Raw genomic sequence first — 21,808 nt, forward strand, 5'->3', positions numbered from 1 at the left:
CAGGCCACCATAAAAAATCTATCTAGTTAGGCAGATAGATATAAATATGGAGATATATATCTTTTACAAAACAGCAACCCTAACATCTTGCTTGAGTATAGTAAAACGCCTCTGGGTCACTAAGAAATTTTAGGGTGGCCCTGTTGTTCACTCTCTAAATATATATAAACAATTATAGATTTTTCATGAAAGTTTAACTTGTGTTCTGATAGAAGAAAGACTAAGACTATTAAAAACTGGGCTTTTTAATGCAGTTTGGTTTTTTTCAAAGAGCACATTTGTGAAACAAATAAACTGATACGTGATGCATTGTAGGCAACAGGGACAATCTCAGTAGTCCAAGTTCCAAAGATGCTTTTTGGAGCTTCTCTGCAGTAACGTTCATTTTCAACATTTAAATGCTTCTTTCTGAAGAGAGACTGTCTCTAACTGATGGCTGGGGAGATTAATGATAACTTACAATGCATTTCAATTCTTCTCCCCCAGTGACACTCAATTTTCTAAATCAATAACAAACACACTTTCCATGTCAGAGGATTTCACTTTTACTATGACTGCAAAAAGTTACCCCAAAACATGGTGCCTTGAAGCACAATAATCATGCATTATATAATGTATTATTTCTCACTCTTTCTGTGGTCAGAAATTCAGACCAGGTATAGAATGGTTTCTGATCCACAATATCTGGGGCATCAACTGGAAAACTCCAAGGCTGCGGGCTGGAATCGTCTGAAGGATCATCCACTCGTACTGTATGACAGCGATTGATGCTTGCTCACGGCTGGGGGCTGGCTGCGGCTGTCAGCCAGGGTATCTTCACTGGACCCCTCCCTCTATGTGGGCTGGATTTCCTCACACGTGATGGCTGAGTGCTAAGGGCAAGTATCCCAAGAGACGAGGAGAAAGAGATGGAGAATTGTATCTTTCGTGTGGCCTGGGCTTCAAAGTCACATATTTAGTGGCATTCTGCCAAACTCCAGTGCTTGAGGCAGTCACAGGTCCCTGTTCAGGTTCATAAGGAGGGAACAGAGATCCCACCTCTCTTTGGGAGAAGTGTCAGGCTCATTGTAAGACAAGCATGTAGGATGGGATAAATGTATAGGTAGAGCCATCTTTGGAAGATACAGTCTGCCCCACTGTGCTTCTAGAAAGGTATAGGAGATTCATCTCCTAGTTGCTACATGACTTAAATTTTAATGTATTTTATGATATAGTATCTGCTCATATGGAAAACTTAGAAAAATATGAAAAGAAAATAGTCCAGTACAGTCCTAATACCCAAATAAGCCATAATTAGAGAGGATTAAAGTTTTTGTGTTGTCACATATACCATTTCCCCCTGTGGTTTCTTTTTTTATCTTTTCTTAATATTTATTTATTTATTTGGCTGCACTGGGTCTTCGTAGCAGCACGTGAGATCTTTAGTTGCAGCATGCGAACTCTTAGCTGGGGCATGTGGGATCTAGTTCCCTGACCAGGGATCGAACCAGGGCCCCCTGCATTGGGACCTCAGAGCCTTAGCCACTGGGCCACCAGGGAAGTCCCTCCCCCATCGCCTCCGCACTGAGGTTTCTTTCATTGCCTTTCCCTCCCAACTTTTAATGAAGGTTTTGAAAGAGTAGTTCCAAGAACATCTATTTGCTCTCCACATAGGTTTAGTAAATATTAACATTTTGCAATATTTGCTTTATCTTCTTTTTCTTGCTGAACCAATAGAAAGTTAATTTCAGATATCGCGATACTGCCTCAACATATTGCTATTGCAATATGTATCTCCTGAGAATAAGGACATTATCCTAAACAATCACAGCACCATTATCATCTAAGAAAAGTAATAGTCTCATAATGCTATCTAATATCTATTCTATATTAAAAATTCTCCATTTGCTTCATGACCATCTTTTATAGCTTTTTTTGTTGTTGTTGTTATACGCGGGCCTCTCACTGTTGTGGCCTCTCCCGTTGCGGAGCACAGGCTCCAGACGCGCAGGCTCAGTGGCCATGGCTCATGGGCCCAGCCGCTCCGCGGCATGTGGGTTCCTCCCGGACCGGGGCACGAACCCGTGTCCCCTGCATCGGCAGGTGGACTCTCAACCACTGCGCCACCAGGGAAGCCCTATAGCTTTTTTTAATACAAGTCAGGATCCACTCAAGGTTAACGTTTGGCCCCTGGGTGACTTTGGCGAGTTTCCTGACCTGGCTCCTGTGCCCCAATACCCACGTCTGTCAGATATGCACTTAGCGATAAGATCCCTGTCCACCCACGGAGCTGTCGTGAGTATCACATTCATTCATTTCAACTGATACTTCTTGGACACATACTGTGTGCTGGACAGCAGTGCTCTCATGGAGCTCACACTCTAGACAGACAATAGAATACGCTTTGAAAATTAACAGTGCTATATAAATATAGGGGATTATCCTTTTAAAGGACTGAAGCAAATCTTGAAAAACAAATCTCCTTTATATAAAATAAAATGGATTTGGATTAAAATTAAATGATTCCTGTTCTGTATAGGTGATTGGCAAGCTCAATGAAGAGATGAGTAGCACTGAGCAGCATGACAACTTTGGAGTTTAGAGTGTAAACAGTTTCTTCTGCTTCTAATGAAATAAAATTATGTATATGCATTTCATCACATAAGATTTGCTAATTTTGACTTTCTCAGTTATTATTTTTCTAAATGCTTAATAAACAAAATAAGACCATATTAGAACACAGAGATGGTGAGACTCACAGAGGTTAGAGCGGGAAGGGGCTTGAGAGGTCATCTAACCCAGATTCCACATTTTTACAGATGATCTCATCAGTGATCATTCTAGAGGAATTTGCATGAATTTTAAGGCTCTAGACACACATAGTTTCCGTACGTAGAAGCCCAATTTTGAAATCCTGCACATTAGATAAGACAATCTGAATCTTGTATTATCCTAATCTTTGTTCCTCATCTCCCAGTTACATGGATTTTCTTGTTAGTCCTGTGAGAGCTGAAGTAGCAATGGTGTGATAGTGGAACAACCGTGGTGCAGTGGTGCTTGCCAGCCGGGAGATCTATCTTATGCCGCCAGAAAGGTGATGGATCTTCTTCAGCAATATGGGTTGAACTTAAGCAAAGGTGAAAGAGATCATTTTGGAGCCTCTCCCTGGAACAGCTGACAAGCATTGCCTGTTCCTGTCCTTGGCTCTAAGCTGCTGGGCAATGTGGTTGGCGAGTAGATGCCAACACTTGGGGATTTTGTTCTCCTGGATTAACAGTTCTTAGCGCTGTTGGCTCTCAGGGAAATTCAGGACAAGCTCCTTTTGTTACTATCGGGTCGGCTCGACGGGCGAGGGGTTCTGGCCAGCTGAGGACAAATTGAAGTCATTTGTTCATTCATGTGCCGGTGCTCCTGTATTCAGGAACAGTTGTTCTATGGATGGTAAAAGTGGAGGACTTCAGGATTTATGATAAAACTGAATGGTCAGGGACTTCCCTGGTGGTGCAGTGGTTAGGACTGCACACTCCCAATGCACAGGGCCCGGGTTCGATCCCTGGTCAGGGAACTAGACCCCACATGCATGCTGCAACTAAGAGTTCGCACGCCGCAATTAAGGAGCCAGCAAGCCGCAACTAAGGAGCCTGCCTGCTGCAAGTAAGACCCAGTGCAACCAAATAAATAAATATTAAAAAAAAAAACTGAATGGCTGTCCTTTTGGGACTCCTTAGGGACTTAGCCATGCCCCATGTGTTACACTTACCCTGAGTTTTAGGTTTCTTTGTTTTTTATTACTGAGGATATTCTATAGGTTTTCTTAAAATAAACAGTCAGCATGTAGATCCAAATTTACAATATTTGATGATCTTCCAGAACTTAATGAATAAAACAATAGCTAGCAATGCCCCATTAACGCATTTAAATATACTGGAGTCTGCCAATGTCCTCTTATGCCTCTCTCCAAAGGAGGCTTGAGGTTTGAGCATATGATGATAAGGAAACATTTAGTACAGTAGAGCAAGCCCAATATTTAACCAAGATTCCAGGAATGTGATAAAAGCTGGCTATACAGAACCCTTCGAGAATGGTGGTGGGGATGTCCACCTTCGAAAGTACGGCCAAGGCATGGTCAAATCCTTTTCCCAGGTCTTCTTCAGCATGGCTGAGAAAGGCAATCATTTCCAGAAAGAAGTTGCTGAATACCGTTGGGGGTGGATGGGGAGGTGAATTAAACATAAAGAATAAAAGAAACATAACATCACTTATTCAATCATTCATTCAATGACTATTCACTGAGTATCTAGTATATGCTGGAGACAAGCAGTGAACAAACTTTAGAGAAAGCTTGTAGCTTCTAATACCCTTTGCCTTATCAAAAAGGCAAAAACAACTTGCAAAATACAGGGGACGGAAAAAAAAATCTGAAAAATATCACCTGTGGTCCTTGTTCTCATAGAGTTTCCATTTTAGTGCTGAAGGTGGTACTTGGGAAGCTAGAGAGTAAGTAAACAAATGAGGATGAAATATGTTAGCTGGTGCTATGAAGAAAAGCAGGGTAAGAGGATAAAGAACGAGGGAGGAAAAGGTGCACTTTAGGTGGTATGGTCAGGGAAATCCCCTCTGATGAGGCCCATGGACCTCACTCTGTCCTTTCTAGTCTCAAAGGGCTAACCTAACTTTGCAAGCACCTGGTTTACCAAGCCCCGAAGTCGTCACATGGAGGATCCTTCATATAGAAACCAGTTTTGTAGACAACTTGGGTCCTTGTAGTCAAGGAGCAGTGCTTCCCTGTGGTTGACCTGAGGCTTGTCTCTCAGTGCCAGCTTCTGGTCTAGGAGCCTGTATTCATTTCCTAGGGCTACTGTAACAAATTACCACAAACTGGGTAATTATCACAACTCTGGAGGATAAGAGTTCAAAATCAAGGTGTCAGCAGGCCCTACTTCTTCCAAAGCCTCAAGTGGAAGATCCTTCCTTGTCTTTTCCAGCTTCTGGTAGCCTCAGGTGTTCCTTGGCCTGTGGCACTATCACTCCAATCCCTCTTTCCATCTTCATATGGGCATCTTGTCTTTGTGTTTCTTCTCTTCTTATAAAGACACAAGTCATACTGGATTAAAGAACCCACCCTACTCCAGAATGAAAATATAACTAATTATATCTGCAATAACCCTATTTCCAAATAAGGTCACATTCTGGGGTACTGGGGTTAAGATTTCAGCGTACCTTTTATGGAGGGCACAATTCAACAAATAACAAAGACCAAGAGTCCAGCCAATTTGGGAATTCTCTGGTGGTCCAGTGGTTAGGACTCCGTGCTCTCACTGCCCAGGGCCGGAGTTCGATCCCTGGTTGGGGAACTAAGATCCCACATGCTGTGTGGAGCAGCTAAAAAAAAAAGAGTCCAGCCAATTGTTCCCAAAACAAATGACGAGGCCATGGGTGACTGATATGAAGACCGAATGGGCACAAACGCTGAGGATGTCTTAGTACCTTTATATGATGACAACTGTATGACAATACTTTGCATACAGTACAAATTGCACACATTTTGTGACAGGAGGATGATTAGGTCAGGCTCTTGGTTTATTACTAACTATATGTTTATTGGTAGTAAACAAGGAGAATGTGGATTTGAAGAAACTAGGGTTATCTATTTAATCTTCTTAAAGTAATCATAAGAATAACTGATACTTCTTGAGTATTACTACTTGCTAGGTGCCAAGTTCTGTCCTAAAGTGTTTTATGCATGTTAAATCATTTAATTTTCGCAATAACCCTAGAAGTTAAAACTATTGCCTTTTTGTATTTTGCAAGTGAGGAAACTGAGGCATGGCATGGTTAAGTAACTTGCCCAAAGCTACTCAACTGGGATGTGACAGAGCCCTATGAGCAAACTATTGTCTTTTTGTTGCAAATCCCTGTAACTTGGATCTGTTTCTGGATTGGAAACATTATTTTTAAAGGATTATGCATAATCACAAAGGGTAGCAAATCTGAATCTCTTCAGTGATTATTTTTAAACCATTCAAGAGTCCATCTTAGTTATATTCAAACCTCAATTTTGTCTTTCTCCTAAAAGATCACAAATAATAAAATTAAGCAAAAGCAAGAGGTGACTGGATAAGGGAGGTGAGACATACTCTCCTCTTAATGCAGAGAGCCTTTCATGTTGAGTTATGTCAACAGCTTATTCATTCATTTGGCTTCCAATAACTGAAACCTAGCCAATTAAAAAATAAAACACAGGGCTTCCCAGGTGGTGCAGTGGTTGACAGTCCGCCTGCCGATGCAGGGGACGCGGGTTCGTGCCCCGGTCCGGGAGGATCCCACGTGCCGCGGAGCGCCTGGGCCCGTGAGCCATGACCGCTGAGCCTGCGCGTCAGGAGCCTGTGCTCCGCAACGGGAGAGGCCACAACAGTGAGAGGCCCGCGTACCGCAAAAAGAAAATAAAAACATAAAACACAAATGCCACCTCTTCTTATGGCGTGAGATAAAGAAATACTACTTAAGCAATAAATTCTGAAGCTGAACTGCTTAGATTCCCTATACATTTAACTGTTATAAAATGTACCTTTTATACATTTATATTAACAGACCCACAATTGTTGGTATATAATTGATAGTTATATAATAGAGTAGTAATTTGATTTTTTCCATTTGTATGCAATATGATAAAGACATCAGAAGTTCCACTGACCACATACTCAATAGCAAGAAGGCATAAGGGAGGTGAGAGACCTTTGAGGAGCTGAGAAGGATCCGTCACTTTGGGGAACATGTAAAAATAAGAGCATTCGGTTCAGTCAGGAAGGGAAGCCCATGGTTCAAGGAAGAGCTCTTTAGGAGACATTAGTCTCACTACTTCTAACATGACTGGATTGAGCCAGAGTTCAAATTTTCCTGCTTTTCTCAAATTAATTTAAAGAAAATATGGTATTTTTATTTTCGTTTTTATCAGCAGGGTCCTTCTATGTCATTACTCCCATCTTTAATTATTTTAGAGCCCTGGAGCTGCTGTTACCTTTAGAAAACTTTTGCATATAGTTGCTCTTTCCCTATATATTATGCCAATATTCTTGAAAGTATCCTTTAAGCTGGTGAAAATGAAGGAAGAAAACTAATATTTGTTGAATACCTACTATGTGTTTGGCATTGTTCTCGGTGTTACCTAGCATATGTAATTTAGTTCTCATAACAACTCTATGAAGTAGGCACTACTATTATTCCAATTTACAGATGAGAAAATAGGTGCTTAGAGAGGTAAATCTTGGAGTCTTCAGAGTACTGAGGTGAATGGCAGGATATAAAACCTTACCTTCTTGCTTCTCTTTCCTCTGTGAGCCTATTGCTGGGTTATACTTGCTGGAAAAGTTTGCTGTTAGTGCCAAATTGTGCAACAATAACAACAACAAAATAACAAAACAAACCACTATTTATTGTACACCTAGCATTCCAGGCACTTTACATGCATCACCATTAATTTTGTTCCTATAATAATAGCCCTATGAAGTTGGTATTATTTTCCAATGTTATTGCTTTATTATTTTCCAATTTTATTGCTAAGTAGCCTGGGCCAGAATGTAAATCAATGCACAGCTTCCTTCATTGAGAAAGTTTTCCTTTGAAAGAAAAAGTCAGTGTGCTTAGTGACATAAATGATTCCGTATTCTGGCACTAGTTCCTCATCTCCTTGAAGATTTGTCCAGACAGTCTAAAGATCGCACTTGGAGTAACAATGGCTTAGACAGATCAAGTAAATCACTCACGGTCTCATAGGTAATGGGTGGTAGGGACAGGATTCCAACCCAGGTCGACTGCTCTTTCCCAATACCACACTGTCTTCCCAGTGTTCAAGGAATGAGGTACTGGCCTCTGCAAACAACTCTGCAGAATGTACTCTCTTCCTTGTGCTTTCTCTCTCCCATTCCTTGCCACAATTCCACAGTATATACGTTATATGAGGAAAACAATAGCTATTGTAAATGTTCCGTTAGAATTATAGAAGAGTGAAATTGGTACATAGTAATTCGTGGAGGTGAGAACAAGGTATTGCCCAAGAAATTAGAATAAAGGAAGTAATAAACAAACAACCCGATTAGAAACTGGGCAGAAGACCTGAGTAAACATTTTTCTAAAGAAGACATACAGATGGCCAACAGGCACATGAAAAGATGCTCAGCATCATTAATTATTAGAGAAATGCAAATCAAAATCACAATGAGATATTACCTACCAGAATGGCTGTCATCAAAATGATGACATCTACCAGAATGGCTGTCATCAAAATGTCTACAAATAACAAATGCTGGAGAGGGTGTGGAGAAAAGGGAACCCTTGTTCACTGTTGGTGGGAATGTAAATTGGTGCAGCCACTGTGGAAAACAGTATGGAGGTTCCTCAAAAAACTAAAAATAGGGACTTCCCTGGTGGTCTAGTGGCTAAGACTCCACGCTCCCAACGCAGGGCGCCCAGGTTCGATCCCTAGTCAGGGAACTAGATCCCACATGCATACCGCAGCTAAGAGCTTGCATGCCGCAACTAAAGAGCCTGCATGCCACAAATAAAAAAAGATCCTGCATGCCTCAACGAAGATCCTGCACGCAGTAACGAAGATCCTGCGTGCAGCAACTAAGACCTAGTGCAGCCAAATAAATAAATATTAAAAAAAAAACTAAACTAAAAATAGAACTACCATATGATCCAGCAATTCCACTGCTGGGTATATATCTGAAGAAAACAAAAAACATTAATTTGAAAAGATACATGCACCCCAATGTTCATAGTAGCATGATTTACAATAGCAAAGATAGGGAAGCAACCCAGATGTCCATCAATGGATAAAGAGGATGTGGAATGCAATGGAATACTACTCAACCATAAAGAAGAATGAAATTCTGCCATTTGCAACAACATGGATGGACCTAGAAAGTATTATGTTTATGAAATAAGTCAGACAGAGAAAGACAAATACTGTATGTTTTCACACACATATCACTTATATTTGGACTATAGAAAATTAAAACAAATGAATGTATATAACAAAACAAAAGGAGACTCACAGATATGGAAAATTAGTGGATACCAGTGGGAAGAGGGAAGGAGGGGAAGGGCAAGACAGGGGTGTGGGATTAAGAGATACACACTGCTATGTATAAAATAGATAAGCAACAAGGATATATTGTACAGCACAAGGAAATATAGCCATTACTTTGTAATAACTTTAAAGAGAGTATAATCTATAAAAATATTGAATCACTATTCTGTATGCCTGAAACTAATATAATATTGTGAATCAACTATATTTCAATCAGAAAGACAAACAGAAAATAAGACTGCCCTCTGAAAATCAAACAGATGGAATCCACACGTATCATGGATAGACTTGACCAACAGTGAGAATGAATTAAGAGATTGTATGAGTAAATGTTTGGTTGAGAGGTGTGGAAACACCCAATATACTACTCATAGTGACCTAGAAACAATCTCAGGGAGACCAGACTGATTGTTTCATCAGCAAAATCCCGATCTGTTGTACGGGGCTTTGTCTGGATTGACCTTGTACTCAGACTGGCGATGGTGAACCTAGTGTGGGAAAGGAAGTTAGGGACACGGAGTTGGGCGTGTTTATCCAACACGGACTCTCCTCTGTTGTGAGGCAATTATGAGTCATCAGGCTTCCCAGGCCTGGATGAGATCTGACTCAAAACAATGCTCCCTTCTAAACTTTGATTTTGTGTTCACCAAGTAATATTTTGATTATTCTGTTTCCCAGGTACCTCACTGTCAGAAAAGAGGGTTCTCTGGATATGAGTTACAGGGACCTTAGTTAAAGCAAGAAAATATCCACTATAATATTGTAATGTATTGTAAATGAATACGTTAGAATTTGGGTTTATGTATGAACTTCTTATGAGTGTGATTCCTACAAGTCAGTCTCCTTGAGACAGAGGAGCTCTCTAGGAGTCCTGGCATGGCCACGTTTCTGTACCTCCAAGGCCAAGACTAGAACCAGGCTCATGGTGCTGTCACCCTGAGAGGGTGTGCAGGGTTTGCCAGCCAGGTGCCATCTCTCTCATCCCCCTTCTTTTCAACTTCAAAAACAAGCACAGTGGTTGGCTGTATAAATGCCAGGAAATACACAAAGGTCCAAGAGGTAAGAAAACTTTTCAGAAGGCTAAAAGTGAGTAAGGAATCAGATGGCATAAGAGCTGAGAAAATGATAAGAACTACATTTTTTTAAAAAAAAGAACCATGTAATTCAGAAAAGTGACACAAGGAAAGAACAAGCTTTGGAAGAGAATGAAAGTATTGATAAAAACCATGTTGTAGGGAGACCAGAGGAGAATTTCACAGCGTACATGAGGGACTCTATCATGTCGAGATAGGTGGATCCAGAAAAAAATCAGGAAGCGATCAGGGTGTCCTTGTGAAAAAAACCTAGGCTGGGGAGTGGGGATCAGGAGAGTCAAAAGGCAGTGACATGAGGATGATGGCCCAACTGTCAACAGGTAGAAGGGTTTAGCATTTTCCATTTTCATTGCTCACTCTTTTGGGAAAGACAATCAACTGCAAAAAAAAAAAAAAAAAGGCTTAAACACCAACATTTATAGAATTATTGCGAGCTTTAGATTTCCGTCACCTTTTTGTGGTCTAAAACACCTCAGGGCACTAAAGATTTGAAATGGCAATAGACAAGGAGGACTTCTCTAATTGAAACAAGTCTTCCATCAGAAACTGTCAAGCTTCTCAGCACAAACCGTACCCAAGGAGTTCCTCAGGGAGAACTGTGAGCTGCTTTGAAGAGGGTCCAGCAGAGGATCCGCCTCTGCTTGAATACAGTGTCTGGATTGCTGGTTAGGAGGTGGATCAATATAAGCTGTAAATTAAAACCCATCTCTCACAGAATCTATTTTTAATTGATATTAAAGGGAGATTCCCATGTTTGTGTTTATTAACAGATACCTCTTTATCTTTTTTTGGTCTTCTTTTCCTAACTCCACCAATAGAAGAAAAAGTGTATTCACTCATTTATTCAAAAAAAAAAAAAAGGGAATACCTACTAGGTGCTAGGTACCTTGCTGAGTGTTGTGGGAAAAAGATGACAAAGATATTGTCCCTGCCCTAACAAAGCTCACAGTGTAGTGAGAAAGATAACTTATAAAGAGTAATCAGAATACAGGGTAGTAGGTACTGCAATGGATCCTTGAACACTTTCTTATTTCAAGGCAGCAAGCTTCTCAACTGTGTGCAGATAGCAACATTATTCATTAGCTTCCTTTGTCTGGAGCACCTTTTCTATTAACTTGCTGCCAACACATCAGATAATAGCGGCAATTTGGTGTAAGTTTTTTTTTTCTGGTTCATTAAGCTGGAAATGTTGTTTCTCTTTCATTTCTCAACTGTGTTTTGTTTCCTGTCTAGTTACCCATGTTGATGTTTTAACATGGGCAGGAGAATAGATTTTATTTACATTGCTTGCAGTTGTGTCATAAAGGATAATTTATTTTCTTCTAGTTGAAAAAAATGAGAGACAGGGACTTTGATCAGAGACAAATGAGAGACAACCTGGGGGTTGCCTATCTAGGTTTGCCAAAACTACACACAACTTTGAGCCAAAATTTTATTGAAACAAGCTGGATTTGGTAACTTCTAAGGGTCCTCTGACCTGATAATCTATGAAATTATTATTTGATAATATATGAAATTACATATTAGGCAAATTAACATTAAAAAAATCAAGGACGAGCAAATTGAAAAAATCTTAATACAATGATGGAATGTAGCCTGATATTTTTGTAGAACAACTCATCCAAAAAGACAGAGAAATCTGTTCTATATTGTCACATATTGTTCTTATTGATACAGCTTAAATAAGTCATCTGATGTCCAACAAAGTGTTGGCAATAGCAAATATTTGGTAGAAGTTAAAAGTTTACTACAGGGCTTCCCTGGTGGCGCAGTGGTTGAGAGTCCGTCTGCCGATGCAGGGGACACGGGTTCGTGCCCCGGTCCGGGAAGATCCCACATGCCGCAGAGCAGCTGGGCCGTGAGCCATGGCCGCTGAGCCTGCGCGTCCGGAGCCTGTGCTCCACAATGGGAGAGGCCACAACAGTGAGAGGCCTGCGTACCGCAAAAAAAAAAAAAAAAAAAAAAAAAAAAAAAAAAGTTTACTACATATTTTTACACATAATCCTCACAACAGATGAGGAAACTGAGGCTTGGATAGTTTAAGGTCTTTGTCCATGGATGCACAGATAGCAAAGGGTCACATCAGAGATCAGTGTTCACATTTACATCTTCTCCCTCTGAATTTAGTACTTTTTATGTTTCAACAAGCTGCTTCCCAAAGTGCTTCATATATTCAAAGAAATTCTCAGGAGACTGCTGCTTTAAACCACCTGCTGGAGGGGTTGATCCCAATGCATTCATGTTGAGGCTCGTCCAGAATGGGATGCGGCTCACTCAGGCTGATACTGGCCTGTGAGCCCCTGATGGTCTGGGGAGAGTTGAGGGTTGACACAAAGTTGGGAGCTACTGTCTCAGATCCCCTTTTCTTTAGGAGGTTGACATTACGCAGGTTTGAAACGTGCTAGGAAAACTAGCAAAGGAAATAAATGATTTTGATTAAATAAAATTTTAAAAAGCACTTGGGTTTTAAGTACTCCAACTGTCATGGAATGGTTTATTGAGATTTCATCTACGTTACAAATGGTTTCCAAATCAGCTGGAATTATTCTCAGATATGCCAAAGTTGGTTTTTACACATCACTTTGTCCTTTTATGTTTCTGCAGCACAACTCCATCTAAGTCTTATAGTATAAGTACAACTGCGTTTTACTCTTTGGAATGTTTATGACCTTCAAATTGAAAGACTCTTGATCTTCTTTTCTAATCTCTGAACACTGTAACTCAATAAGACAATAATTCTTACACAATGGTTCTGGTGTGTCCCTCCCTACCCTCCGTCCTCCTTTCTGGTTTCCACTGTCTACCCTGCTGACAAGGTAGCTCCTCAGCCTTATTTAGTAAAGATTTACCAAGTGCCTATTTTTCCAAAAGCTGCTCCCCATTGATGAGACAACATTTGTTTGTCTGAGATAGGATTAAAAGATTACATAATTGATTGCTGTGTCAATCACCCAAAGAATGTAAGAACCTACTTATGATACAAAAATATAAGTGCTAGGGGAACGTGGGTAACAAGGGTGTGTCTTGTCATTCACTCTTTAAACCAAAGCACTGTAATATCTGAAATTTGCCAACTGTACTAAACTTTCATGTCTATAATCTGTGACAAAGGTAATGAAGGGTAGTTATCTAACTTTAAATTTAGACCCTTTAAAATAAGAAAACGCAGAATCAGAAGAACAAAAGAAATCAGAGAGATTATAGAGCTGTTGTTCAAAAACGCTCCAAACGTAAAAGTGACAAGCCTTCTTTAAAAGTGCCTTTTGTCCAACTGGTGGGAAATAAGTTTGTGATCCAATGAATTCTAGTGAATAAATGGCTTGCCCTAAACCAGAATGTGAAACTAAAATATTCCTATGACAAACTAGTACACTGAACTGAGGGTTCATTATAATTATCAATAAGATGCTTAAGAAAGAGTTGTAACTCTCTTTGATTTTAAAGAATTTTTATAAAAATATTCCAATAAAAAGTAATTTGTCATTTAATTATGCTGTCCTGATTGCATTGCTGAGGGACACAGATATTGGTCTTGCCATCTTTGTATCCCCAGTGCCCTAAGTAATGACTAGCCCATCAAAAGCATTCAATAGATATTTGATGGTTGAACAAACAAATGAATGAATGACAGGGAACTGAAACAAAATAAAACTATTCTGAAAAATACAGTTTGGAATCTTAAGGATGTAATTTCGGTTTCATTGAAGTTCTGTATTGTTTTCTTCACTAAACAAGAATTATGTGGTCTGCTAATAAATAATTCACTTCTAAACCCTAAAGGTCTTTGACATTCAAACTTATTTTCAAGAGAAGAATGCTCTAGGGCAGGGGTCCCCAAACCCTGGGCCGGTCCGAGGCCTGTTAGGAACCGGGCCACACAGCAGGAGGTGGGGGGGGGGGTGTTGCGAGCAAGCGAAGCTTCATCTGCCGCTCCGCATCGCTCCCCATCGCTCGCATTACCGCCTGAACCATCCCCCTCTTCACCCCCGTGGAAAAATTTCTTCCACGAAACCAGTCCCTGGTGCCAAAAAAGGTTGGGGACCGCTGCTCTAGGGCATGCTGAACTTTATTCTGGGCATTCCACTGCTGGCTGTCCACTTAGGGCATCGTAGTTGACATCTTGTTTCAATTTTCAGACTTTTCATGGTGAAAAATTGATACCGTGTCACCTATGCTTTTCTTCAATCAAATCTAACAAGTCTACCTGAAATTTATTAAAATGCCATTCAGAGGACCCAAGAAGGAGTAAAGATAGAAAAGGCAAAAGGAAAAAAATCCCTATAGTCTATAATATAAACCATGTAGAGATATTGTTTTGACTAACAAATTAAAATGCTTTGAAAACTTACAAAGCACCATGTAAACATCACAGTTCATAGAGGATGTGGAAGCTCAATGGGACTAAACTAAATTCACAAGGAAAAATAAGACTGAGAATCCACCTAATAAACTAGGCATGAAGCTTTGTTAAAATGGGTGACCTATTCCCTCAATGGAATATCATCAGACTTGACTGTTCTCATTTCCATCACTTTCCAATGCTGCAGAGCCAACTTTTCTTACCCACCGTTTCCTTAGAGGCAGGATGCTTCAGGCGAGAGATTTGTGACTTGTGAACAATACTTGCAACACCATTGACTAAAAGAAGCATAAAAACTATATGTGCCCCCTGGAATTTGGCATAACAATGCTCTAAGGCAAGCATGAGTCTTGAGGAATTAAAGGTTGAAAAATGAAAAATGCAATGATATGTGAGTACATAACCTGTAGCTACCCATAGCAGAATTTCAAGGTCCATCATTGACAGTGTTCTTTGGGGTTAAGGAACAGCGAAATTATAACCGTGATATTTTTAGTTAAAACATACAGATTTTTAAAGTAAAAGAGGAAGATGTGAAAGAAAGGGAGAGGTAGAAAGGGGAACAATTTTTAAGAAGAAATTAAAATGTGGTACCATGTCTATGACAAATATTACCAGTGTTCAGAGAAAGAAATAAAATCTGTGGCATTTTGGGGGTACCATTCATGAAAAACAATTTTTCAACTGCATAAAAGACTATATTTTAATGGCAGAAAAATATTTCTATTGCTTTTCTTTAAAAACTTTAGATTTGATTCAATGTCTATTTTTTAAACAAAACAAGTATAATCCGTCCGAAAATATTTGTGGCAAAACATTTGACAATCTGTTTCCCCCTCTATAGAACGAGATGTTTAACCTAGAATATCTCTAGGGTCCCTTTTAATCTAATATTCTATATTTTGCTTTTTGAATGGTGAAATCAATAAATATATACTCATTCACTAAAAAATTATTTTAGCACTTATTTATATGCTGGCCACTATGCCATCACTGGAAATGTAGTAGGGAACATGAAAAATGACTCTTCACTCACCAAGTTTATTGTCAATTGGAGAAATCAAGGTTGGGGTACTCCTTGCTATAAAAAATCATCTCCACAAAATTGACAAAAACGTAGCTGTTGACAGAGGCACCGCTTCTATGTGAGACAGAGAAGCTCCGTTTTGTTGTTATTGCTAAAATATCAAGGTTTTTCCCCATTACTTTGCAAAACAAATAAGATCTAATTCAGAACACTTCAATGAGGTTCTTTTTCTTTTCTTTTTTTTTTTTAAAGATTTTCAAGCCACTCATTTCTTTTTGTTTTCTTTTTTTCCCATTTATTTATATATTTATTTGGCCACACTGCGTGGCATGTGGGATTCAGTTCTCCAACCAGGCATCAAACCCGCACCCTCTGCATTGGGGAAGTCCCCAGTGAGGTTCTAAATTCTCCGAAATTAGATGGTTGTCTGTTGCTCCCAGGATGCTGGATTGGTACTGAAACAGCATCTCTTGAATAAAACATTCCAAATGGAAGCATGAGGATCCACACTAGTCGTTATCATTTTCTAGGCCTTTCACCAAAATAACAAATGACTGATCATATAGGGAGAGAAAGGGAATGAAGTGTATTTTTTAAATTTAATTTAATTTATTTTTTATACAGCAGGTTCTTATTAGTTATCCATTTTATACATATTAATGTATACATATCAATCCCAATCCCCCAATTCATCCCACTACCCCCACCCCCACCACCCCCGCCACTTTCCCCCCTTGGTGTCCCTACGTTTGTTCTCTACATCTGTGTCTCAATTTCTGCCCTGCAAACCGGTTCATCTGTACCATTTTTCTAGGTTCCACATATATGTGTTAATATAAGATATTTCTTTTCTCTTTCTGACTTACTTCACTCTGTATGACAGTCTCTAGATCCATCCACGTCTCTACAAATGACCCAATTTCATTCCTTTTAATGGCTGAGTAATATTCCATTGTATATATGTACCACAACTTCTTTATCCGTTTGTCTGTCAATGGGCATTTAGGTTGTTTCCATGACCTGGCTATTGTAAATAGTGCTGCAATGAACATTGGGGTTCATGTGCCTTTTTGAATTATGGTTTTCTCTGGGCATATGCCCAGTAGTGGGATTGCTGGGTCATATGGTAATTCTAGTTTTAGTTTTTTAAGGAACCTCCATACTGTTCTCCATAGTGGCTGTATCAATTTACATTCCCACCAACAGTGCAAGAAGGTTCCCTTTTCTCCACACCCTCTCCAGCATTTGTTGTTTGTATATTTTCTGGTGATTCCCATTCTAACTGGTGTCAGGTGATACCACATTGTAGTTTTGATTAGTTTCTCTAAAAATTAGTGATGTTGAGCAGCTTTTCATGTGCTTCTTGGCCATCTGTATGTCTTCTTTGGAGAAATGTCTATTTAGGTCTTCTGCCCATTTTTTGATTGTGTTGTTTTTTTAATATTGAGCTGCATGAGCTGTTTATTTTGGAGATTAATCCTTTGTCCGTCGATTCATTAGCAAATATTTTCTCCCATTCTGAGGGTTGTCTTTTCGTCTTGTTTGTAGCTTCCTTTGCTTTGCAAAAGCTTTGAAGTTTCATTATGTCCCATTTGTTTATTTTTGTTTTTATTTCCATTACTCTGGGAAGTGGGTCCAAAAGATCTGGCTGTGATTTATGTCAAAGAGTGTTTTTCCTATGTTTTCCTCTAAGAGTTTTATAGTGTCTCGTCTTACATTTAGGTCTCTAATCCATTTTGAGTTTATTTTTGTGTATTGTGTTAGGGAGTGTTCTAATTTCATTCTTTTACATGTAGCTGTCCAGTTTTCCCAGCACCACTTATTGAAGAGACAGTCTTTTCTCCATTGTATGTTCTTGCCTCCTTTGTCGTAAATTAGGTGACCATATGTGCGTGGGTTTATCTCTGGTCTTTCTATCCTGTTCCATTGATCTCTGTTTCTGTTTTTGTGCCAGTACCACATTGCCTTGATTACTGTACCTTTGTAGTATAGTCTGAAGTCAGGGAGTCTGATTCCTCCAGCTCCATTTTTTTCCCTCAAGACTGCTTTGGCTATCCAGGGTCTTTTGTGTCTCCAAACAAATTTTCAGATTTTTTGTTCTAGTTCTGAAAAAAATGCCACTGGTAATGTAATAGGGATTGCACTGAATCTGCTTTGCTTGGGTAGTATAGTCATATTCACAATATTGATTCTCCCAATCTAAGAACATGGCATATCTCTCCATCTGTTTGTGCCATCTTTGATTTCTTTCATCAGTGTCTTATAGTTTTCTGCATACAGGTCTTTTGTCTCCCTAGGTAGGTTTATTCTTAGGTATTTTATTCTTTTTGTTGCAGTGGTAAATGGGAGTGTTTCCTTAATTTCTCCTTCAGATTTTTCATCATTAGTGTATAGAAATGCAAGAGATTTCTGTGCATTAATTTTGTATCCTGCAACTTTACCAAATTCATTGATTAGCTCTAGTTGTTTTCTGGTGGCATCTTTAGGATGCTCTATGTATAGTCTCATGTTATCTGCAAACAGTGACAGTTTTAGTTCTTCTTTTCCAATTTGTATTCCTTTTATTTCTTTTTCTTCTGATTGCCAAGGCTAGGACTTCCAAAACTATGTTGAATAATAGCGGTGAGAGTGGACATCCTTGTCTTGTTCCTTCTACGTATTTTTGATTTTCTCTTTGATTTCTTCAGTGATCTCTTGTTTATTTAGTAGCATACTGTTTAGTCTCCATGTGTTTGTGTTTTTTATGCTTTTTTCCCTGTAATTGTTTTTTAATCTTATAGCATTGTGGTTGGAAAAGATGCTTGATATGATTTCAATTTTCTTAAATTTACTGAGGCTTAATTTGTGACCCAGGATGTGATCTATCCTGGAGAATGTTCTGTGTGCACTTGAGAAGAAAGTTAATCTGCTGTTTTTGGATGGAATGTCCTATAAATATCAATTAAATCTATCTGATCTATTGTGTCATTTAAAGCTTGTGTTTCCTTATTAATTTTCTGTCTGGATGATCTGTCCATTGGTGTAAGTGGGGTGTTAAAGTCCCCTACTATTATTGTGTTACTGTCGATTTCCCCTTTTATGGTTATTAGCATTTGCTTTATGTATTGAGGTGCTCCTATGTTGGGTGCATAAATACTTATAATTGTTATATCTTCTTCTTGGATTGATTCCTTGATCATTATGTAGTGTCCTTCCTTGTCTGTTGTAACGATCTTTATTTTAAAGTCTATTTTATCTGATATGAGTATTGCTACTCCAGTTTTCTTTTGATTTCCATTTGCATGGAATATCTTTTTCCATCCCCTCACTTTCAGTCTGTATGTGTCCCTAGTTCTGAAGTCAGTCTGTTGTAGACAGCATATATCTGGGTCTTGTTTTTGTATCCATTCAGCGAGCCTGTGTCTTTTGGTTGGAGCATTTAATCCATTCATATTTAAGGTAATTATCGATATGTATGTTCCTATGACCATTTTCTTAATTTTTATGGGTTTATTTTTGTAGGTCCTTTTCTGCTCTTGTGTTTCCCACTTAGAGAAGTTCCTTTAGCATTTGTTGTAGAGCTGATTTGTTGGTGCTGAATTCTGTTAGCTTTTGATAGTCTGTAAAACTTTTGATTTCTCCGTTGAATCTGAATGAGATCCTTGCCAGGGAGAGTAATCTTGGTCCTAGTTCTTCCCTATCATCACTTTAAAAATATTGCAGCACTCCAATTTGGCTTGTAGAGTTTCTGCTGAGAAATCAGCTGTTAACTTTATGGGAGTTCCCTTGTATATTATTTGTCATTTTTCCCTTGCTGCTTTCAGTAATTTTTCTTTGTATTTAATTTTTTGCCAATTTGATTGCTATGTGTCTTGGCGTGTTTCTCCTTGGGTTTATCCTGTATGGGACTTGCTGCGCTTCCTGGATTTGGGTGGCTATTTCCTTTCCCATGTTAGGGAAGTTTTTGACTGTAATCTTTTCAAATATTTTCTCAGGTCCTTTCTCTCTCTTATCCTTCTGCGACCCCTATACTGCGAATGTTGTTGCGTTTAATGTTGTCCCAGATGTCTCGTAGGCTTTCTTCATTTTTTTTCATTCTTTTTTCTTTATTCTATTCTGTGGCAGTGAATTCCACTGTTCTGTCTTCCAGGTCACTTATCCATTCTTCTGCCTCAGTTATTCTGCTATTGATTCCTTCTAGTATATTTTTCATTTCAGTTATTGTATTGCTCATCTCTGTTTGTTCTTTAATTTTTCTAGGTGTTTTTTCTTTAATTCTTCTAGGTCTGTGTTAAACATTTCTTGCATCTCCTCAGTCTTTGCCTCCATTCTTTTTCTGAGGTCCTGGATCATCTTCACTCTCATTATTCTGGAAGGTTGCCTATCTCCACTTCATTTAGCTGTTTTTCTGGGGTTTATCTTGTTCCTTCATCTGGTACAGAGTCCTCTGCCTTTTCATTTTGTGTATCTTTCTGTGAATGTGGTTTTCCTGACACAGGCTGCAGAATTGTAGTTCTTCTTGCTTCTGCTGTCTGCCCTCTGGTGGATGAGGCTATCTCGGGAATGAAGTTCTGAACTGGGCACATACTTCCCTTTAATCTCTGCAACAGCTCTGCAAGGAAAATAAGTAACATTAGCCTTTCTTTTTAGATGAGAAAACAAGCTGAGAAACTGAAGTAATTCCATTAAAATCATGTTGCTAGAAAGTAGTGAAATGGATTAAAACCCTAGTTTGTTTGGTTCCAAATAACCATGTTCTTTCCACTACGCAGTGCTTCCTCCAGTAATGGAAGGCTTTGAAGCCATGTTTACCAGTCCATCCTGTGGAACACTAATGAGGCAAAATGTTTCACAATCATAAATGGATTCATGCCATGGTCAAGTAACTTTGAGAAATGCCAAGCATATTAAAGACAGTGAAGTATTACGTAAAAGAAATGTTTAATTTCATTTAGTCCCCTTTCCCCCAAACTCATCTGATTACCAAACACAGATTTTTTTCATTTTAACAGTTATTAACATCTCTGGAAAGTAAAACAATTCGGCATATGCTCAAATGACTGAAAAGAGGAAAAAGGAATTATCGAGAGCTTTAAAGTGGAAATTTGGTTTACAAAGCAATTGAAATAAAAAACTAGCAATTATGAGGGAAGCATTAAAAAAGTATAAGATACAGTCTGCTCTCATTGTAGCTGGGAGATGGGGTTGCTGGGTGGGTGGAGGGAGTCTGAGGCAAAAGGGGAAACAGACATAAAATAATATGCACAGCATATATTCTGTGTGAGTTCTTAGTGATTAATATGGGCTGAATTTGAGAAGATTTGTGAGAGAAAAGAGACTTGAGCTGCACCATTTTCAGTGGAAGACGCTGAAAGGGAGAAACATGTTTGGGGGAAAGTGAAGAAAAGATTCTCAGAAACTACATAAGGTAATAAAATAGGACAGGTAGTGTTGGTCCAGATTATAGACAATCATACAGAAACCATACCAGCATTCTGTCATAATTATGCAAAGAAAGATTAAAATCTGAAAGATCATTATAGAAAGTCAATTAATCTGGATAATAAGTATGATGAGACAGATTTTTGAATTTTACAACTGGCAGGGCTCTTAGAGCAAAGTTAACAAATGTTTGTCTAACGAATCCATTGAACCTCTAATCCAGCCATTCTTGCTCTCTAAATTTGATAACTGAAGCCCAGAGAGGTCACTTGATTTTCCTAATGTTACACAGCTCATTAGCAGCACACCTGAGTTGAGAACTCAGGTCTTCAGACTACCAAGAAGTACAGCACCCATGAATTGGGCATAAAATGATGCCAAGGAAAGGAAGTGTAGAATGGGGAGCAAAGCAAGCACATGAATTAGCACATCTGACTGCAGAGTAGCTTCTGTTTGAAGAAGTCTAAAATAATTAAGACATATAACCAAAAACCTTTTTTAAAAAAATTTATAAATTTATTTATTTATTTTTGGCTGTGTTGGGTCTTTGTTGCTGCTTGTGGGCTTTCTCTAGTTGTGGCAAGCAGGAGCTACTCTTTTTTTTTTTTTTTTTTTTTTTTTTTGCGGTACACGGGCCTCTCACTGTTGCGGCCTCTCCCGTTGCGGAGCACAGGCTCCGGACGCTCAGGTTCAGCGGCCATGGCTCACGGGCCCAGACGCTCCGCGGCATGTGGGATCTTCCCGGACCGGGGCACGGACCCATGTCCCCTGCATCGGCAGGCGGACTCTCAACCACTGCGCCACCAGGGAAGCCCAGGAGCTACTCTTAGTTGCAC

This window comes from Tursiops truncatus, chromosome 1, assembly GCF_011762595.2.
Source record: "Tursiops truncatus isolate mTurTru1 chromosome 1, mTurTru1.mat.Y, whole genome shotgun sequence".
Lineage (NCBI taxonomy): Eukaryota > Metazoa > Chordata > Mammalia > Artiodactyla > Delphinidae > Tursiops > Tursiops truncatus.